Below are 22322 nucleotides of genomic sequence, written 5' to 3' on the forward strand. Positions count from 1 at the left end.
ATGAAGGAGAATTAATATCTTTCAAAATCAGAATCGTGTATGACCTTGAGAGGATCATAGAAGTGACAGTGTTCTCAAACGCCTGCTGCTTTTGTCTTTCTTATGTGGTAGATCTTGAAGTTTTAGGAGCTGCTGTTGAAGGAGGCTTGGTGAGATGCTGTAGCATCTTGTTAACGGTCTACTCTGCAACTATGGTGCATCAGTGGTGGAGGGAGTGAATGTTTGAGTAGCAGGTGGGGTGATAGTTAAGTGGATTGCTTATTTTTGGATGCTGATCTGATTGGATTTGATTTATTATTGTCACATGTATTGGGATAAAGTAAAAAGTATTGTTTATTGCGCACCCCACAGACAAGACATACTGTTCATAGAGTACATGGGGAGAAGGAAAGGATAGGATGCTAAATATAGCCATTGCATTGGAGATAGGGTGAAGAACATTATTAGACAGTTTAAAAGAGAGTTAAATTTTAAGAGCTTAGAACAGAAGTAAACGATGGAATTAGAGGGTATGCTGAAGACAGCTTGCACGAAGTTGCCTCACTCTGGAGCCATTTTTTTTCTCATGGTGTTTTTGAAGCTGGACTCATCTGGACAAGTGAGAATTATTGCACCACACTCCTGAATCGTGCCTTGTAGATGATGGAAAGGCTTCGGGGAGTCAGAGGGTGAATTTGTCACCCAACTCCTGACTTACCCTTGTAGTCACAGAACTGATGTGATTGGGGCCAATATTTCTGGTCAATGGTAACCCTCTGGATGTTGATAGTGGAGGATTCAGTGGTGGTAATGTTGCTGAATATCAGGGTTAGGTTCTCTTGTGTTGGAGATAATTATTGCCAGCGGTTATGTGCCTCAGGCTTGATTGTAATGGTGGAGTCAAAGAAATGCCAGGCTATGAGGTTACAGATTGTGCGGAATAGAATCTTGTTGCTGAACTTTAATTGACTACAATTGATTGTGTGAGCTCAGTTGGAGAATTGTGGCATTTTAACAAAAGTGCTAAGTAATATTTTATTGATTTGTTTCTATTTCAAATTTCAATTACATTGGAATACATTGATTTAATTTTACCAGGAACTTCCATTTCCATCAATTTGTACCTCCACACCATCCCTTCTTTATATTTCTTAACTGGTTACAAAATGACTCTATGGAATTCATGTAACAGACAAGAGGTGTAGCCAACAGACAGAAGAAAAATCTGCGGGAGCAGGAAATGCCTGGCCCTCCTGGTATAATTGTACTTTTGAGACTTTAGGCCACAATCGCAGCTTAGCTCACCATATGGGCTCTGTAACTGACAATCAGTGCACTCAAAAGAATGCAGTTTTGTGTTGCTTTTCAACATTAAATGCACCATATTGGTGAAATCTACATTTGCCCTCAGGGATGGGCTGAGAGTGGGAGTGATGGAGGGCTGTAAAATCATGAGAGAAGGTGAGGATTCGAGCACCCATCACCTTCCCAGCTCCTTGTGGTTCAGTTAAGGTTGGCAAGTATGACAATGACCTTCAGACCCTTAGTGGCCAAATTTGAGAGAGAGGAGGCAGGTAGAGTCTTTCTGATCAGGCACCGTGTGTCTCACAAAGAGCACTTCCTCTGATGTTATGTGCTGTCCCCTTCTTCCCTAAACAACAACCAAATACCGTGCCCCACCCTCAACCACCACCACCCCAACCAAACTTTTTGGTGCCTGCTTGATGGGCCTAAAAGAGCTCTATGCACTTGCCTCCTTCATTACTGCTGGTCCGTGCTGCCTGCTATTCTATTAGTGGCCAATGTTACTCATGGCACAGCAGGAACTGAAGAATTGCCAGCCGTTTGATTGGCTGTAACTCTTGCAGATGCACAAAATCCTGAAGCTGGGGAGTTAATCAAATGCCTGATGGGCACGCACTTTCACTGAGTCTTCTGGAACTGGCCATGGCAGGGTTAATTGATCCCAGCTCTCTGAATAGTGAATGGGATCACCATTTTGGCCCATGAAATTTAGCCCTATAAGTGTGAGTTGTTGCTCATGTGCCAGAAAGACCAGAAACTACGTTGAGACCTGAATTCATCAGATCCTAGTCTGGCACAGGTATCCATACTTGGCCTATGGGACCTCTGCTTAGCCCTAATAACGGTGTTGTAAGTGAGGGAATGGCTGATGACAGGAACTCCCAACACTGGGAGTTTCCATGTCCCAGTTTGGTATGAGAATTGGATGATCACTGACTTTGGGAATACCAGGGCACCAATTCTCAGTCATGGAGCTCATATTCTGATCTAGGCTGTGATTGTGACTTAAAGTCTCAAAAGATTGTGCACCATTTACTTTTACAGTTCAGGTCCCTTTACACATCTTTCTGATAAGCAGCTGACAGCATCATGTACTTCATAGATTTGGAAACTTGCATTTCAATCTGCAGAACTGTAGGGAAAAACAGTTGTCCTAGAGGTGTCCGTATGATGCAATGCCCTATTTATACTAGTATATGTCTTCCATAGATTTTCAACCACCACAAACCACTATTTTTTTCTTGTAAATTAAGATTAAGCCCAATTTTTCCAGTAGCCAGCAGCAGTTTCCTGGTTCACAGCACAGGGAGTGACAGCTGTAACCCCATAGGAACTCACACAATCTAACAGTGTTATTTTGAGGAGAAACCCTTTTAATGAGAAACTCTGTCTGCCAGACTAAGTAAATTGCACAAAAAGCCCATCATTAAAAAAAAAGTTTATTTGGATCATTTAACAAAACAGTATGAAATCAGAATGCATTCCTGACATAAGCAGAACTCCGCACAATGGAGCTATTGAATACTGTGGGCGCTACTGTGGCCATGAGGCGAGGACAGCTGATAAATGGATGCTGTGTTAATAAGACATAGCTGTTCAAAAGTTTGGTTTTAGTGTACACATTTGGTCCTAATTACTGAATGTCATAACTTGAACTTGGCTGAAGGTGCTATTCTAAAAAACTGCATGTTTAGCTCTCAAGTCTCACCATTTTCCTGAAGTAATATTTGTGGCATGTTCCAAAATGGCTCAAGGAACAAAGGAACGGGCGCACAGGTTCAAGGATGCATCACTGGATGTCTTGGTGAAGACTTTCTGAAGTGGAAGGCATCCTGTAACTGCGGGTGGTTTGGAGGTCCCGTCAGACACCTCACACCACTGTCCCTCTTTCGTCTAGCAGTTCTGCCTAGCCTCATGCCCTCCTCCCATTTGTTATGTAACCTAGAGGGAGCCCCTATGCATGATACCCATGACCATGCACTCTTTCTCCCGCTGATTTCTGTAAAGCATCCGATATGAAACCAACACATTTACAGCTCACAAAGTTGTTGTGATCCTGCTCTCCAGGACCCTCTGTGAATGTCTTTTGAGTTCGAGCTGAACTTTGAGCCTTTAGATAATTACTCAGGAACTGTTAGATAAAAAAATCATAATCTAACTCCTGGGTAAGTGGAAATCCTGGGAAAGTGGAACTGAGCCACTTCAGATCAGCCATGATCTTGTTGAATGGCGGGGCAGGCTTGAAGGGCTAGATGGCCTACTCCTGCTCCTATTTCTTATGTTCTTATGTTATGTTTTTATGTAACTACAGAATTGAAGCCCAATCATTCACACTGACTACTGCCCCGCAACATCCCCACCCCCCACCCCACCCTACCACCCCCTCCCACCTTAGCTCAGCTGAAAGCATTCTTGACTTAAGCCTAGAAGGCTCTGGATTCAAACCCGTTTCAGATTTGGGAGTCATAGAGTAATTCCTACAGTACAGAAGGAGACTATTCAGCCCATCGAGCCATACATTTACCCTGCTAATCCTCCTAACTTATATATCTTGGGACACTAAGGAGCAATTTAGCATGGCCAATCAGCCTAACTTGCACATCTTTGGACTGTGGGCGGAAATTGGAGCTCCCAGAGGAAACTCACGCGCATATGGGGAAATGTGCAAACTCCACACAGTCAACTGAGGCTGGAATTGATCCAGGGCCCCTGTGGTTGTGGGGCAAAAGTGCTAACCACTTTGCCATTTTGCTGCCCCTGGCCTGACTGCTCCTCATGACCCAATCCGGCTACCCCCTAACTCACCTGCCATCTTACCACCTGCTCCTCTATCCAATTAATCACTTACTTCACCCACCCTGCCACTATTCACTCATTCATCCATTCTCACGGGACCGTTAAACCTATATGGAAGCTTACTTCTGATGCTACAACATTGTACTGGAATTGTTCAGAAGACAAGGCAGAAAATGCAGTGCAGCAATGAAGAATGGAAAAGTTTGAATAGAGCAGCAACCCAATGATGATTGCTACTTTGCAGAAGATCAGGGCCATTATGTTTCCTATGTAATGTCTTAACTAATGACAGAAGAATCTACTGCTCCATTTAGAGACTGTGAATCACAACACATGGATAACACCGCCATGCTACTTCATCTGCTGGAAAACTTATATCTTTTGTCATCTCTTAAGAAAGTGTTCTCCTCGTTCTTAGTTGACTGGATGCCAGTCTTGGGGTGGAATTTTACACCAGTAGGATTTTACGATTGTGCCAAAGGCGATGAATATTTTACAGTTCTGCTCTCACTGTGATGGGACTGTAAAATTTCACCCCTGGAATTAGCAAAAAGGACAAACAAGACATCACATGGACTTTTTGTTTACTTGCTCTGGGTGCATTTCAGTATGTAGTGTACAGTGTGCATTGTACCGCAAGCCCACAGATAACCTCACGATGCTCCACTTCTCCAGCTTCCACCCTAAACATGTTAAAGAAGCCTTCCCCTACGGACAAGCCCTCCATGTACACAGGATCTGCTCAGATGAGGAGGATTGCGACAGACACCTCCAGACGCTGAAGACGAACCTCTCGCCCCCACTTCTTGCCTTCAAACAACCGCACAACCTCAAACAGACCATTGCTCACAGCAGACTACCCAGCCTTCAGGAGAACAGTGACCACAACACCACACAACCCTGCCACAGCAACCTCTGCAAGACATGCCGGATCATCGACATGGATGACATCATCTCATGTGAGAATATCATCCACCTGGTACACGGCACATACTCTTGCAACTCGGCCAATGTTGTCTACCTAATGCGCTACAGGCAGGAAAGGATGTCCTGAAGCATGGTACATTGGGGAGACCATGCAGACACTACGACAACGGATGAATGAACATTGCTCGACAATCACCAGGCAAGACTGTTCCCTTCCTGTTGGTGAACAGTTCAGTGGTCATAGGCATTCAGCCTCTGATCTTCAGGTAAACGTTCTCCAAGGCGGCCTTCACGACACACGACAGCGCAGAGTCGCTGAGCAGAAACTGATAGCCAAGTTCCACACACATGAGGATGGCCTCAACCGGAACCTTGGGTTCATGTCACACTATCTGTAACCCCCATGACTTGCCTGACCTTGTAAAATCTCACTTACTGTACTGTCTGGAGACAATACACATCTCTTTAACCTATGTCTAATGCTATCTCCACTCACATTGTCTGCAACTCTAAGACTTGAATAGCAGGTTAGCTGTAAAGGCTTGCATTCTAATCAGTATTCTGTAAACTGCGCGTGCCTTTATATGCCCTTCTCTGATCAGAACCTTCCACACACCTGATGAAGGAACAGGTTTCCGAAAGCTTGAGACTACAATCAAATAAACTGGTTGGACTCCAACCTGGTGTTGTGAGACTTCTTACTGTGCATTTTGAAAGGACATGGGGCAGGGGGCGATTCTCCCAGCAGGGGGGCTTGGGTGGAGGCTTTTTACCAGCCTTGCTGCTGGGTTCCTCTACTCTTCTCTGGCCACCAGATTTCTGGGCTCACTAGCATCCACCTCCACCTCCCTACCCCTGCCACAAGAGTGTTTCACTCCAGCTGAGTTTACAACAGCTCCCTACTAATGGGGAGCTGGCGCCCTGATCCCACTGGAGTGAAAGGGGGACCATGGAGGGCCCCCTCAGATGGTCAGGGCTGAGAGGGATGCCCTCTGGGCAATGTCAGTCTGGCCTCCTGACCTGCCCAAGGCATGAATTAGTGTGCAAATGTGTTGCATTGCATAGTAGTAAAAATTGGCTATGATTTTCAATATTTCCAATACATTGAGGTTTTAATCAGACCAGATCACTGGAGTGAGATACAAAGTGAAAATGAGCCACTTTAGAATAGGTGAGTTCAGAAGGACAAATCTGAAGAAATAATTAAAAGAGAAAATGCTGGAAAATCTCAGCAGGTTTGGCAGCATTTGTAAGGCGAGTAAAGAGCTGATATTTCGAATCCAGATGATCCTTTGTCAAAACTGAAATAAGAAATAACTATTTGTCACTCAAATAAAAACAAAGCATATTAGGTGCTGAAAATCTGAAATAAAAGCAGAAAATGCTGGAGAAACTCTATAGGATCCTTGCAGTGCAAAAAGAGGTCATTTGGCCCATCAAGACATCATGGACCCTTTGAGCATCTCACTCAGGCCCACCCTACTCTGTCCAATCTCTGTAACCCTGTAAATTTACCATAGCTAATTCATCCAAACTACAAATTCTTGGACAATAATGAGCAATTTAACATGGCCAATCTGCCTAGCCCACAAATCTTTAGACAAGTGGAGGAAACTGGATCACCCAGAGGAAACCCACATCAACATGGCGAGAATGTGCAAACTCCACACAGACAGTCACCCAAGGCCAGAATCAAACCTGAGTCCCTGATAATATGAGGAAGCAGTGCTAACCACTGTGCCACAGTGCAGCCCAAATCTGCAGGTCTGGGAGCACCATTAACATCCACTTTGCTTTATGTCCAAGACATGTCTGTCAACCTCTTCTTGGCTCTGGCCTATCTCTGACTTTTATTCTACCCCACCCCTTCCACTCCCTTTGCCAACTATATAATCCATAATGTATCTACCCCCCTTCAGTTCTGTAGAAGGGTCATATGGAATTGAAATATTCACTCCGTTTCTCTCTCCACATCTACTAGACCTGCTGAGTTACCCAGCATTTTCTGGTTTTAAACACAATATCACTTACCTTATTTATTATCTGTTATCTTTATTCAAGAGAAATGAGTCTTTACCTATTTTATACTGAGCTTCATATTGTGATGATAGTAGTGCAATTGATACATGTATAAATATATATGCATTTTTTATATTTAAAATTCAGCTTTATTCTACAGGCAGTCCGTATGTCTGGGGAATACAGCTCAGACACTGGGAGAGAAGGATAATTGCTCATTTTAGCCATGTGGCGTTCACTTAGAATAGAGCTAATGGACTTTTGTTTATGAAAAGGAGGTTCCCTGGATGTATTGATCAAAGGAATAGAATGTGGGTTTAGGTAGGCAGGATTGTATGTGGTTAATGGGAGGAGATAGGTCTGTAGCAGGGATCTTGTGTTTGTTCAGCTTCAGTTAGACGTCTGCTAAAGTCAGAGCCACTTGCAGGCTGTTCCTGAGAATTCACTCTCTCTCCACAAAATCTCTCTCTGAAAGCTTCCAGATTGGAATTTGTGTGGAGTTTGCACATTCTCCTCGTGTCTGCGTGGTTTTCCTCCAGGTGCTCCAGTTTCCTCCCACAGTCCAAAGATGTGCAGGTTAGGTTGACTGGCCAATGTTAAAATTGTCCCTTAGTGTCCTGAGATGAGTAGGTTAGAGGGATTAGTGGGTAAAATATGTAGGGATATGGGGGTAGGGCCTGGGTGGGATTGTGGTCGGTGCAGACTCGATGGGTGAAAGGGCCTCTTTCTGCACTTTAGGATTCTGTGATTCTATGATTGTCAAGACAATTTATAGCAAGAGTGTTTGGGTTTGCTGACTGTATTTATTTGAAAGTTGTTTCTATCAATGCGTAAATGATGTGTATTTAGAACTGAAACATAAGCTAGTAAAGTTGTTTACTTTCATTTTTAAATATTGTTCAACGGTTAATGATTAAGCTGATTAATTTGTTAGAGTTGTATTTAAACTGTGTTATTAAATAAAGTTTGTCCATACTTAATGGAATATCCTGTCCTAGAAAAAAAAATTGTGGTCTAGTCTAGCTTCCCAATATAATTTGGGTTGAGCTCCGGTACCCGAACAATATGTATACAGAAAGTACAAATCTCATGTTCTGTTGAAAATCACCAAACACAAATTCACAAAATATTGACAACTATACATTTTCAAAAAGAAACTCTGATAATACTGTCCTGCCTGCTCCTCAGACCTTGCCTACACATTGAAGTAATGACAAGAGGAGGATCACATATATTTAGGTATGTTCTACTGGGGAGTCAGAAGGCTACAAGGTCAATTGTAGAAAAAGAGAAGGGATACAAATATGGAAAGAAGACAGCAAACACATGCAAGAATTTGAAGCTCAGCTGCACTGCAAAGTTATCATTCAACTTTAAGAGTGCCTTTTAACTTTGCAGCATTATAAAAAAAACAACTAACATTTTGTGTGAGTGCTTAATCCTAGTCAGAAATAACAGCTCATTTTTAAGTGCCATTATTAACATTGAAGTGTTGCTTTGACATGTGTCCTTCAGTGCAACGGACTCTTTTTTGCATCTACCAGAAGATAAGCAGGGCCTCAGTTCAATGTCTCATTTGAAATATAGACTCTCCACCAATGCAGCCTGTGAGCATCAGTCTAGATTATATACTCCCAAATCTGAAATGGGCTTGAATCCAGAGCCTTCTAGGCTTAAGTCAAGAGTGTTTCCAGCTGAGCCAAACTGACACTCAAACCTTAGATTTATACATATTGTCAATGTGGGTGGAAAACTTGGCATTGCATTCAATTTGGCATTGACATTGAAAAAAAAATCATTGATGTTATATTAACAGGTGACCTAATGACACATAGCTGTGTTTTAAAACATGAATATAGAACAAACCTAGAATGTATGAACTGCACTTCAGTGGCACAAAATAAAAAGGATTTCACGTCTATTTCCAGACATATGTTGCAATCTGCAGGATTGACGGAGCTGTGAGAAACACAAAAAAAGGTGAACTGTTCACTTTGATTTCAGTGTGAGTAATACTTGTGTTAATATATCAATAAAATGAGTTCAAATCATGTTTGTACAGCATATTTATTATTAAATATTGATTTCAGGCAAAAAATAGAGTCTAGAATGATTCAACATTACTCATTATGTTTGGTAGCACATTGAAATGGATTGAGCATAAAGAAGGTCAACACGTACAGTCTGACAAGCTGAAAATTGTATTGTGCTAAGATAACCATGCAGAGCTAACAGCAAGAAGTGCTGTGGCTTTAACTCCTTTTAAAAAAGGAACTTGAGTAAAAGAAAACGAAGAATTGATGCAGAGTTCAAAGAGAAGAAACAGAGAGACTGTAACTTTAAGAATTTAAAAAATGGCCGATGGCTGACAGTTGAGAAGTCCCCCAAAATGCAGAGGGAAAAGAAAGATAAAAACCTGCAGAGTTTATGCCTCTCGGCTTTCAAATTAGCCCACACTCACTGATTCACTCAGAGTGCAGGACATTCAGGGCACCAAAAACCTAACCAATTTTTTTAAAAAAAGAAGCAGCCAAGATCGTGGGAAATTCAGGGCCAGGAAACTATAGGGGTTGAGAGGGGCAGAGATCACTGTGATTTGTTTTGGAAGTGGAGGCCTTCAGATTTTGCAAACTTTTAGAAGAAATGTGAGCCGTAAACTGACCATGAATCTGCCACCTGCCACAATGGCTTTTGTATCTGCCACCTCTGGCCTAACTTTGTGAAGAAACTGGGATTCATGGCTTCGATCTCTGCCCTGGGGTCCAGTGAATGGTGTCTCTGTAAAAGAAAGGAATTCACTGCTGAGTGTATAAACTTCCTCAGCTTCTGAAGGCTGAATTTTCATGGCTTCTAAGTAAAAGATTGTTGCTTGGAAAACATTGTGTGGAATCATCCTAGAAATCAGCAAAGGCAGAATTCAAGCAGGTAAATTGTTCTTTGATGCCAGTGGTGACTTTCTCTGCCACATAGTTTTCATTTTGTTTAAAAAAATAGTCAAAGCACCTGTTTGATGTCAGACCACTGGTAGGGCAGCCTCTGATTCACCCACCTTGACCTCAGAGCTTCAGGAATCTGAGCACCATATCGAAAGGTTGTCTCTGCACAAAGCTAACATGCCTCAAAGAACAAGAAGCCACTGGGAACAGATGACTGCCAAAGTTAAAAAGCATACTGCCCCTAACTTTAGTGACATTTCCCTCAAATGGCTACTAGATCCATTGAGGCCCACCATGATGTCCTCTAACTCTGCACTGAGTGAAGACCACCAAGAAAGGACACCAATTCAGCATGGGAAGCAGTGGTCAGTGACAATGCTCCCTAAAAGAGGACAACAACCCAGTGCCGAAACAGGATGAGCAATCTCTTCCATTCCATCAGGGTTAATTAATTTTATCATCTCTCTTAGCTAATAAACTCATGCACCCATCCATAGGGATCTCACTCACTGCCAGCTGAAGTGGCACCACCTTTGAGTCGTGTCCTTATCCAGTCCATGCCCACACTCACCTGTGTGATTCATGCCCCACCCCTTCCTCCTGCTGGCAAAAAATGGGATCTGCTGGAAATGAACACAGGTCTTCTGAATCCTCGGCCTTGCCTGCCATTTATAATGTTGTCTAGAGTTGGTCCAACTGCAAAAATCAAACTCTGTCATAGTACCTCTGTGTGAAATGGTGTTCTCTTCTGTAACTGTAATATCTTTAAGTATAATCTCTATTCTTGGGTTTGACTTGTATAACCATTAGAATAATTGTATGAACTTCTCCTCTGTGGACACCCTGCTGGAAGGGGAGGTGGTGGTACAGTGGTATTGTCACTGGACTAGTAATCTAGAGACCCAGGATAATGTTCTGGGGATCTAGTTTCGAATCTTACCATGGCAGATTATGAAATTTGAATTCAATTAAAAAATGGAATTAATAGTCTAATGATGAACTTTGAGACCGTTGTTGATTGTTGTAAAAACCCATATAATGCTCTTAAATTTGTTGCCCTTATCTGGCCTATATATGACTCCAGGCCCACAGCAATGTGGTTGACTCTCCAATGCCCTCAGGGATGGGTTAGAAATATTGGCCCAGCCAGCGAAGCCCACAACCCATGAACAAAAAAAAAGCTTAGTTCTACCTGGAACAGGTAAATTATTAATTTAATATAGCTGCAATTATCAGCTCATAACTCCCAATTTTTTTGCATGATGAACTCTTTTAATATGCAGATCAGGTTGTATGCTGAATGTAGCACCTTGACTGTAATTTTGTTGGACTGTGTGACATGTTTACAGTTGATGCTTTGTTTAGTTCACCAGCTGGTGCAGCAGAAGGTCAAAAATGATGAATTTAGAATTATTTTTGTGGGACCAGGAAGAACTGGATTGCTACCCCCTGTACTCCATGAGAAAAATGCAGACTGTTGTACCTTGGGCTCCTCCCCCTCATTATTATCTCCTCACCACCCTCTGCCCCAACTCTGGTACTACCTTGCCGGTTGGGTTGGCATTCAGACCCCTGATGCTACATTGGCAAGCTGCACGGAGACATCCGTTTGATGCCCCTGGTTATTACTGCCAGCTTGTTAAGGAGGATTTGTACACAAACTGGACCACATCTCCTGTTAGGATCAAATGGCTTGCCGGCATGTTCCACTCAATATCTGCTCAACAGTTAAAATCAACCACATTGATCTTATAATAGTACCTGACCTGTAACGCAGCGGGGTGGGGGTTGATTCATGTTTTATTTTACTAAACTGTATTCTAATAATCATTTAACTCAAAATTATTTACATCCAATTATAACTGTTAGCTTTATTTAACTGAATATTCTGAAGACAGATGTTGTTATGTTAGTGATGCTTATCTCACTAGACATAGGAAAAGCTGCAGTAATAACACTTACCTTGCAAAAATATCCCTTACCACAGACAAGTTTGGTCATGCAAGCATAATTGGCTCTAGGGGCTGTCAAAGAGTTTACTCATCCATCAGCATGTCTTCCTGGTTTGACATTCAAACTGCTAGTTTTGTTTTCAAAGTCTCAAACCCAACAATGTCACATTTTATGTCATCTTAAAAGCAGTAATTATCATAACATATGTGAGAAGGAATTCAGAATTTTTCCACATCTGATGAAGCGGCACATTAAAATCATAAAATATGCGGCCTAGATATTCAATGATCTTGTCCCCACCTGAGACTCAATATGAGATCCAAGGCCCAATATTGGCTGAATCTCAGACCTAGTTATTCAAATGAAATGATTGTTCCATGTGTTGTTTGTGCCAGTTTGCTATTTCTAGTTTTCCTTTATGATACAAATTGATTTGATATTAGAAAACAGCTTTGAAATATAATCAGGCAATGCGAATATAATACTTAACCTTTTCATTGAGATATTGATCCTTTGCAATAATATTTTTGTTTGGTTTTTAAGCTGATTACATTTGATTTGATTTATTATTGTCTCATGAAAGTGAAAGTTTATTATTAGCCACAGGGAGGGCTTACATTAACATTGCAATGAAGTTACTGTGAAATTCCCCTACTTGCCACACTCTGGTGCCTGTTCGGGCCAATGCACCTAACCAGCATGTCTTTCAGAATGTGGGAGGAAACTGGGGGACCCGGAGGAAACTGGGGGACCCGGAGGAAACCCAAGCAGACGCAGGGAGAACGTGCAAACACCACACAGACAGTGACCTAAACCGGGAATTGAACCTGGTTCTCCGGCACTGTGAAGCAGCAGTGCTAACCACTGTGCTACCATGCTGCCCAGTGCAATCGTGCTGCCCTATTGTATTGGTATACAGTGAAAAATATTGCTTGTTGTGCGCTTATACAGACAAAGCATACCGTTCATAGAGTACATAGGTGAGAAGGAAAGGAGGCAGTGCAGAATGTAGTCTTACAGTCATAGCTAGGCTACAAAGAAAGATCAACTTAATGTAAGGTACAGCCATTCTGATGGCAGCAAGGAAGACGCTGTTCTTGAGTCCATTGGTACGTGATCTTGACGGAAGAAGGTGAAAGAGGGGATGTCTGGGGTGCATGGGGTCCTTGATTATGCTGGCTGTTTTTCTGAGGCAGCGGGAAGTGTAAACAGAGTCAATGGATGACAGGTTAGTTTGCGTGATGGATTGGGCTATGTTCACAACCCTTTGTATTTTCTTGTAGTCTTGATCAGACTAGGATCCATACCAAGCTGTGATACAACCAGAAATAATGCTTTCTATGCCACATCTGTAAACACTGATGAAAGTCATAGTGGACATGCTGAATTTCATTAGTCTCCTAAGAAAATGGAGGTGCTGGTGGGCTTTCTTAACGATAGCATATGGAAATGGAAGGAGAATATTCATTAGTCATTCACTGAAGCCATTGAACCCCGACTAGAAAATCAGAAGCATTGATCATTTTTTGTATTACAATTTTCTTTTGTTGTTCATTTTCATTTTTTTTATTATTGTCATTGTCAGGCTTCTTGTATTTTGCTATTCCAAAGACAAATTGATGCTTTGTTGATTTCTCTATTTGAAGGTAGCCAAAGAATGTATGCCAGTGACTTGCTGTGAATCCTCCATGCTGATTTTCACTTCATCTCTCTAGAGATATGCTTTAGAAAGCAGTGTGAGTAACTATGATCAGCAACTGAGCATAGTGGGAGGATTGAACCAAATATGTCTCTGAAATGACTAACAAACACTAAAAAATAAAAAAAATGATGTACCACATCTAGATTGGTACTTCATTTTTTTTTTAAAGTGTGATTTTTAAAAAACGTTTGTAGTTTCATTATGATGCAGTTTGTTTTTCCATAATGACTTGATCCTGGCCATCGGCAAAGCATTAGAATTGGAATATGCAGTTTGTACTTTGTAATGATCCATGTGGACACCAAGAACCAAAAGAACCAAATTTACTGAACAACCCCAATAGGAAAACCATTGGATAAGATTTCATTTTTTATAACTAGTACCTTAACAATCAAACTAAAATTGATATAAATTAAACATTACTTAACAGACAAAATTGCTGCCAATATGAACAATAAATAGCAGATGTAACAAAGAAACATCTCACAGCACGTTTAATACATATGGCACCAATTTCAACCACAAACTTCTTCAAAGTTCTGAACTTCCTTGGGAAGAATTCTATCTCTTTTCTTTCAAAGATTTAGCTAGCGATCTTCTTTGGACAGTAGCTTCCAACCAACTGAGATGCATCAAATGATACTCTTTTCCAAAAAATTCCTCAGATCTGCTTATCCCAGCTTTGTTGACAAGGTTCCATCTTTATCTGAACATTCAGTAACAATCCTGTGTTTTTTTTCTGGCTGGTTCATGTTAAATTGGTTCCATTATAATAACCGAAATAGTCACAGTAACTTTATTTTTCTTTATCTCCCACTTTAGATCAAGCCTTCCTGTTTGCCATTTTTAGTTTTGTCACAGCCTCTTCTTTTGTCATCCAAACCTGGTCACATAGGCCATTTTCCACCTGGATAGGGTCCAGAAAGTGCCATCAGGCCCTGGGACAGGAACCAGTAAAGATGTCATCCACTGTGACTTCTGGTCAAGTCTGGTCACCTGTCCCCTGGCCCACGCCTCCTACCACCTCTTGCCAATTAACTTGTGTTGACTTCATATTGGGTTGAATATCTTACTAACTTTGCCACAATTGGGCTGCATTTTGTGGTCAGAGGTGCCGTCATTAAACTTGCACAAGCCCATACATTTTCTATGATTAAGAGTTCGGTTCCTTATTTGCATATACAGAAGAACTAATACCTGGTCCAAGCACAAATCCTGTGCATCCATTGAGCAAGAAATTTCAATTAGAATATCTAATTCAATGCTAATTCAGGTACAGGAATTAAATAAAAAGTAGGATACAAAAATTGGATTAAGAAAGAGATGAGTCAAAGAGAGAATGTTAAAATAAAATTATTTAGTATTTCATAATTTAAAAAAGAAGTTCCAACATAAATGAAGGCATGCAGGAATGAGTCTTGTTAAAGTTAATTTTCACTGTCAGAGAGGCTATTTGGCAGTAGTTAAGACTTAGTATGTTATCAAAAATTTACTTGTACAGGAATGGACAAGCCTTCATTTTTTTCTGACAGATTTAGTGTGTATCTGACAGTAAATACAGCTTCTCCACACCATTCTGTGAGCTGGATTTTACACTCCCTCAATGACACATTCAAAGACAGAGAGCACATAAAATACAAGAGGTGGCCTTGCTGCATGCCTTTGACCTGGCTGAGATTTTGATGGGAGGGCAGGGGAGGTGTTGGATGGACCATTGCCCTCGAGCCTATTGAGATCTTTAAGAGACCAATTAATGGCCACCTAATGAGCCCATTTTGGGCCCCAGTGGTATTTAATCTATGTGGGGGATCCCATACCACGCAGGAACCTGACAGCTTCAGCTGAGTTCTGACGAAGGATCATTGTAACTCAAAACATTGGCTCTATCCTCTCTCTACAGATGTTGTCAGACCTGCTGAGATTTTCCAGCATCTTCTGTTTTTGATGTTGTAGCTTTAACTATGTGGTGTGGTATTGGGCAAGTGTCGTAGAACACCTTTTGTGGGTTCCCTTGGTCCATGGGAGCACCACCCTCAGGATCAAGGAGAATCTCTGTGGACAATTGATCCCCTTCTTTGGCTGCAATTCCTAATTCTAATAGAAAGTGACAAACTAATAACTGACCCAAGAAGCCACTGCCTTATGAACCTTTTGCTCATTAATTAGTGAATCCATAGCATGATGTGTTTCTGAAAATTAACTAAGCCCCAGAGACAGATCTGACTATTTGCCTTGGGCAACCAGCAGCATTCCTTTCTCTTCCTAGAAGGTAAATTCTTTTACCTTCTAGGAAGGAGATAAAGCCAATGAAGCAGGCTTTATTTATTCGCATGGGGCATGTTTCAACAATTAATTTTCTCAGTGAAATGGTCTGCACACTCTGACTGCAAATTCAAGAAAAATGAAGATCCACATGTCCTATACTTCGTCCTGTTTGCTAACTTTAATGTCTATAAAATTGGATTGAATCTAAAGATCTCAATAGCTGGTCTTCTGACATGTGATCCTGCAAATGAACTGTGGGTATTACTGAACAAATGAACATTTTTTGTTGAAGCTTTCTGTCTTGCACTTACCAGAACACTCGCAAGGAAACAATATAAGGGAAATCAACAAATTTATACTTCATGAGAAGAAAGTTCTGATTGGTTGGAAATGGATCCTGATTGGTAGAGATGTTGCCATGGAGAATACAGCAGGTAATGGTGACTGGCAATTAACTGCCAAGCATTGTTTGAAGGTTTAAATCAGGCAGCTTGGCTCTGATTGGTCACGGCAGTGACATGAGGAAAGAACCAGCGAATGACTGTCACATATGTTGTTTAGCTGAAACAGTTACAATGCATGTATGTGTTTTTTTTCTGTCTGAAAAGAACAGGCCCTGTGTATTAATATATGTTTCTTCCAGTATAGGGAATTGTGCCACATTCTGAGCCCAACTGACAATCTTAAATTGGTTGTCAGTGTAATTCGGAGCACACTGAGGAATATTTAGCAAATGTTGTCCAATTGTAGCATTGTATCTAACGCTGGCTTCTATTTTTTGGGTTTTGCAAGTCCAAGCTGGTTGGGTACGGTCTATATCTTGCCTTTTGTGAAGGGCAGCAGGGATATGCTGTTTGATATGATCTGCCAGTCTTTGGGATGCATGGTCTAATTATCTAGCATCACACTTGCACTGAAGTTCATATACCAAATGACTCATTTGAGTGATAGGCTGAACGTCTGTTTCATGCTGATTAACTTGTAGCAGCAAAAAGACGTTTTTGCATGTATGTTATATAAGGCATGTAGGATGGGGATGGTCATGGGTGCAGGGGGTAATGATGCCCTGGGTGAAATCACAAAGAGGCAGTCCCCTCGAAAGCTTGTGAAGTTACTATCAAATAAATCGGTTGGACTAAAACCTGGTGTTGTCAGACTTTTTACTGAAATCAATGCCACCAGGGGACCACCCCCACCCCACCCCACCCCGCCCCCTCACATTAAACACTTCTGGATCGAGGTACATTCCACATACAGCAGAATTACATTTTTTTCTCTTTCTTAGATATCATTCTGCTTGTAATAAATCTCTGCTGACCTTTCCCCCTCTGTCCCTCCCATGGAGACAGACACACAGATTTGTTAATCAGGTTTCATTTCCTTCCCAAATATTCATTTGTTTTCATGATTGGAAACTCTCCTTGAGACTAACGTTTCTCAATATGAGCAGACTGTGCTGTTTTTCCTGATTTCCTTCAACCGTATCAATCATTTCTTTGCCTCATGTGTTATCTGTGTTATCCAATCGTAAAGCAATCATGTTAATGTCTTTTCAAGAGTTGAGGCTGCACTGGCAGGCTGCTGAGAGGTTTAACAGTAGCAGTATTGTTTTGTTATCTGGTCTGTCATTGTCACTGATTCATTGAACCACACAGCATAGTAGGTGACATAGAACCCCAACAGAAAGGGCCATTTGGCCCACCGAGTCTGCACCGACTCTCTGACAGAGTATTTTACCCAGGCCTTCTCCTCCACACTATCCCCATAACCCCACACATTTTCCATGGCCAATCCACTATCCTGCACATCTCGGGACTGCGGAAGGTAACACATGCAGTCACGGGGACAATGTACAAATTCCACACAGGCAAACACCCAAGGCTGGAATTGAACCCAGGTCCCTGGAGCTGCAAGGCGATGATGCTAACCGCTGTGCCATTGTGCCACCCATTCAGTCTATTGTGTCTTTGAAAGAGTTATCCAATCATTCCCACTCCCCTGGCCTTTCTACATAGACTTGAAATTTTCTTTCTTGTTCAATTAAATATCCAATTCCATTTTGATTCTGATCATTGAATCTGCTTGCATCACATCACCAACTCGCCATTGGAAACAATTTCTCCTTTAGTACTTTATCAAAATCCTTCTTAACCTTAAACAGTAGCAACTGTGTGTACTTTCTACAAGTTGCACTGTAGGAACTCACCAAGGTTGCTTAGACAGCACCTTCCAAACCCACAACCATCAACATCTAGCAGGACAGGAGCAGCAGACACCTGAGAATACCATCACCTGGAGGTTCTCCTCCAAGTCACTCAACACCCTGACTTTGAAATACATTGTTGTTCCCTCACTGTTGCGGGATCAAGATCCTGAAACTCCCTCCTTAACTTACAGCTCAGGGACTGCAGCAGTTCAAGATGGCAGCTTACCCCCATCTTCTGAAGGGCAATTAGGGATGGGTAATAAATGCTGGCCTCACCAGCAACCCCACACCATGTAAAATGAATTAAAAAAAACATAATACAGGACTGTTCCTAACGTTCTAGACGCATGATCGTACGATTTATAAAACCCGTTTTATTTAGGTACTCATGGTAGGCCATTTGATCCCTTGCATTTGTCCTTCATTCAATTAGATCATAGTTAATATGTAACTTAACTCCATATGTCATAATCACATGAAAGAGGAAAGAAATTTCAGGGTTACTGAGCAAGAGGGCTGGAGACAATCTGGACTGCTCTTGCAGAGACCTGACACTGAATCAATGGGCCAAATGGCCTCCTCCTTTGTTGTACCATTCTATGATTATATTACTGCATAGAGGCTGGTTAGCTTATTTGGCTGGATGGCTGGTTTGTGATGTAGAGCACTGCCGTTAGTGTGGGTTCAATTCTTGTATCTGTTGAAGTTATTCACGAAGGCCCCACCTTCCCAACCTTGCCCCTTGTTTGAGGTGTGGTGATGCTCAGGTTAAGTCACCATCAGCCAACTTTCCCCCTCAAGGCAGGGAGCAACCTATGCTCATCTCTATAGCAACTTTATATGATTTCATCTATCCATCTTGGTTCTGTCCTCACCTAACAAAAACATAACAACTTTAGCTTTGAAATTTTCAATTGATCTCACCTGAGCAACATTCTGAGGGAGAGAGATCCAGATATCCTCTATCCTCTGTGTGAAAAACTGTACCTTGACATCACCCATGAGTGGCCTAGTTCTAATTTTAAGGTTATGACTCCTTGTTCTGGAGCTTCCACCAGTGGAAATAATTTCTTTCTATCTGCCTTATTAACTCCTTCGATCATCTCAGACAGTTAATTTAGATGCCAATTAATCTTTAATCTACACTCCTTTTAGCTCCAGCATCATTCTGATGAATTTGTGCTGCATCCCCTCCAAGACCAATATAACCTTCCTGAAGTGTGGTCTCCAGAACTGAATGTAGTACTTGACATGTAGAGTCATGGAGGTTTACAGCATGGAAACAGGCCCTTTGGCACAACTTGTCCGTGCTGCTTATGTAGACGATCTATAACTCCACACATTCGTAAGATAATTTCTATTCCTTTGTATACCAGCCCTATTGAGGTGAAGTTCAACATTCCATTGTAAGAACATAAGAACATAAGAAATAGGAGCAGGAGTAGGCCATCTAGCCCTTCGAGCCTGCCCCGCCATTCAATAAGATCATGGCTGATCTGTTGTGGCTCAGTTCCACATTCCCGCCCTCTCCCCATAACCCTTAATCCCCTCTCTTATCAAAAACCCTGTTCCTGTTGATTAGCCTTCAGTGATATCCGCATTTGTTCTTCTAAATAATCCTATTTATCCACAGTTTCTTGCTTCTTACTATTTAAAGCATACTCTGAGCTTTCTATATGAGGTCTAAAGTGGACTCCATAGTTGAACTCCATCTGTCCCAGTTTGGCCCACTCACTTAACCTGTTAATGACCTTTTTCAATTTCTGTTTCCATATTTTAACTCTGCTCTGCCACCTAACTTAGTCATCATGTGGATATGCCAGCATTGGATTGGGGTGGGCACAATAAAAAATCTCACAACACCATGTTACGGTCCAACAGATTTATTTGGTATCACAAGCTTTCGGAGCACTTGTCCTTCTTCAGGAGAGTGACCACTATGAGTGAACACAGGTGAGTGAATAAACACTCACCTGATGAAGGAGCAGCACTTCAAAAGCTTGTGATACCAAATAAACCTGTTGGACTTTAACCCGGTGTTCTGAGACTTGTAATGGTACCTAACTTAATATCATGTGTAGCCCCCTATTCTTTTCAAGTCATTTATAAATATAGTGAAAGACTGAAGCCCCATGGAACCACAGGGACACTACAAGTCATATCCTGCCTGACTAAGTACATATGTTTTATCCCTAATCTCTGCCTCCTACTCCTAACCAGTTTGGCATACAAGCTAATAGATTGCCTCCAATTCCATCCTTCTCATTTTTGTTAAAGTCTGTTATGTGGAACCTTCTGAAAGTCCATATAAATAACATTCACAGTCGCTCCCTTCCTCTACCATTGTTGTCAGCTCCTCAGAAAAGTCAACTATGATTATGGGACATGACTTAACCTTCACAAATCTATATTGTATCTCCTTGATCTGCTCATATTTATTGGAATAATCCATTGTTTTGTGCGTCAAAAACACCTTCCCAACTATGACCGCTACCAGCCAGAAGAACAAGGGTAGCAGCTGCGTGGAAATGTCACAACCTCAAAGCCGCATATCATCCTGACTTCGAATTATATCACTTTACTGTCACTACATTAGAATTCTGGGACTCCCCAACAGCACTGTGGGTGTACCTATACCAACCACATGGACTGTAGTGAATCAAAAAGGCTCTCCACCTTCTGAAGGACAATTAAGAATGGGTAATAAATGCTGGCTTAGCCAGTGATGTCCTATGAAAGGATAAGAAAAACCAAATTCTGGTCATTTCAATCCGTGGGTACCATTAGTGACCCCCTACTACAAATACACTGTGGTTAATATTTAAGTAAGCACAATAATTATTTATAATGGTTTAGAAGACAGGACCTGTGTGTGCAAATAAATCTTTCTGCTTTCTGATCAGAATGGTGATTGTTGCAGTTTGAAGAAATCACTGAAACATCTGCCCATATTTACCCTATTGGAATATTAACAAAGACAGTGATGAGAAATTATTAATCCAAATAAGAAAAATAATCCAAGCATGTGGAAACGTGAAATAAAAGCTGATTGTCGAACACCTGCAATGGGTTACTCAACATCTGGAAAGAGGAAAGACAAATCAGTGGGCCCGATTTTACCATTTTGATTCTAAGTCAGCTGACTCTTGGGAGTGTTTCAGATCTGACTGTTAGACCCATTCTCCATCGCCTCCCATACGCACTCTGCCTCAAAAATATCAGCAATTCTGAATCGTGCTGCAGAAGCCTGTGGGCAGGGCTTATCGTGCCCAAAACGCTGCTGCCACTCCATGCACAGTCAAAAAAATAGAAAAACGTTCCCTGCTACGTTGCTCCCAGGGCCAATAATGCCTTCCTCTGGCCCCCGCAGACATTGCCCCATCCCCACAACATAACTGTCCCCCTTATCCTCCCAACCCCTGCGACCTAGACCAATTGTGGCTCCCTGACCCTATACCTACACCACCTGCACCCACCCACCCCCCAACATGCAGGATGGCAATGGAGCCCCCCTTCCCTCCCAATGATCACATGCAGAGTGGCAGCAGACGTTCCCCCCCCCACTAATCGCATGCAGAGTGTCAGCAGAGACCCACTGCACCCCCCCCCCAACCAGAGAGCGATCTGACCCACCTCCCTCTCTCCCATCGGAGAATGATCTGACCCATCTCCCTTCCCCCCACCAGAGAACGATCTGACCCACCTCCCCCCTGCCCCACAACCACCGGTCAAAGTCAGAGAGCTACTGGAAGCTCTGAACTTGCCTCATCAGAAGCTGGAGAGCCAGCATGGGACGTTTGTGGGCCACGTCAGTTGCCCTCCAAAAGCGGTGGTAGAGGAGGAGTTTGGACATCCAGGCCCATTAAGTCAATTTAAATACATGCAAATGCATTTAAATTGATGTTGTGCCCATTTCAGGTATAGTCGAGATGGCAGCCATTTTCAGTGATTGGTAAAGGGGGAACAGGTATGGAGACGGGCACGGATCGCACTACTCGCCTCATGCTCAACTTTGCGCCTGAAAACGGGTGCAGCTTCATGGTAAAATCGGGTCCAATGTCTTGGTGTATATACCCAAAATGTTATCTTGACTTTTTCCTACGTTTACTGAATATTTTCTATTTTTATGAAAAAAAAATCAAGCTGGATTTTCATTCCTTATGCAATCCAGCCGTAAACTACTCCAATGTTAATATTTGGAAAGGGTGGGAGAGATGTAGACATGATGCAGCCA

This window comes from Carcharhinus amblyrhynchos, chromosome 7, assembly GCF_965287045.1.
Source record: "Carcharhinus amblyrhynchos chromosome 7, sCarAmb.v2.hapA, whole genome shotgun sequence".
Lineage (NCBI taxonomy): Eukaryota > Metazoa > Chordata > Chondrichthyes > Carcharhiniformes > Carcharhinidae > Carcharhinus > Carcharhinus amblyrhynchos.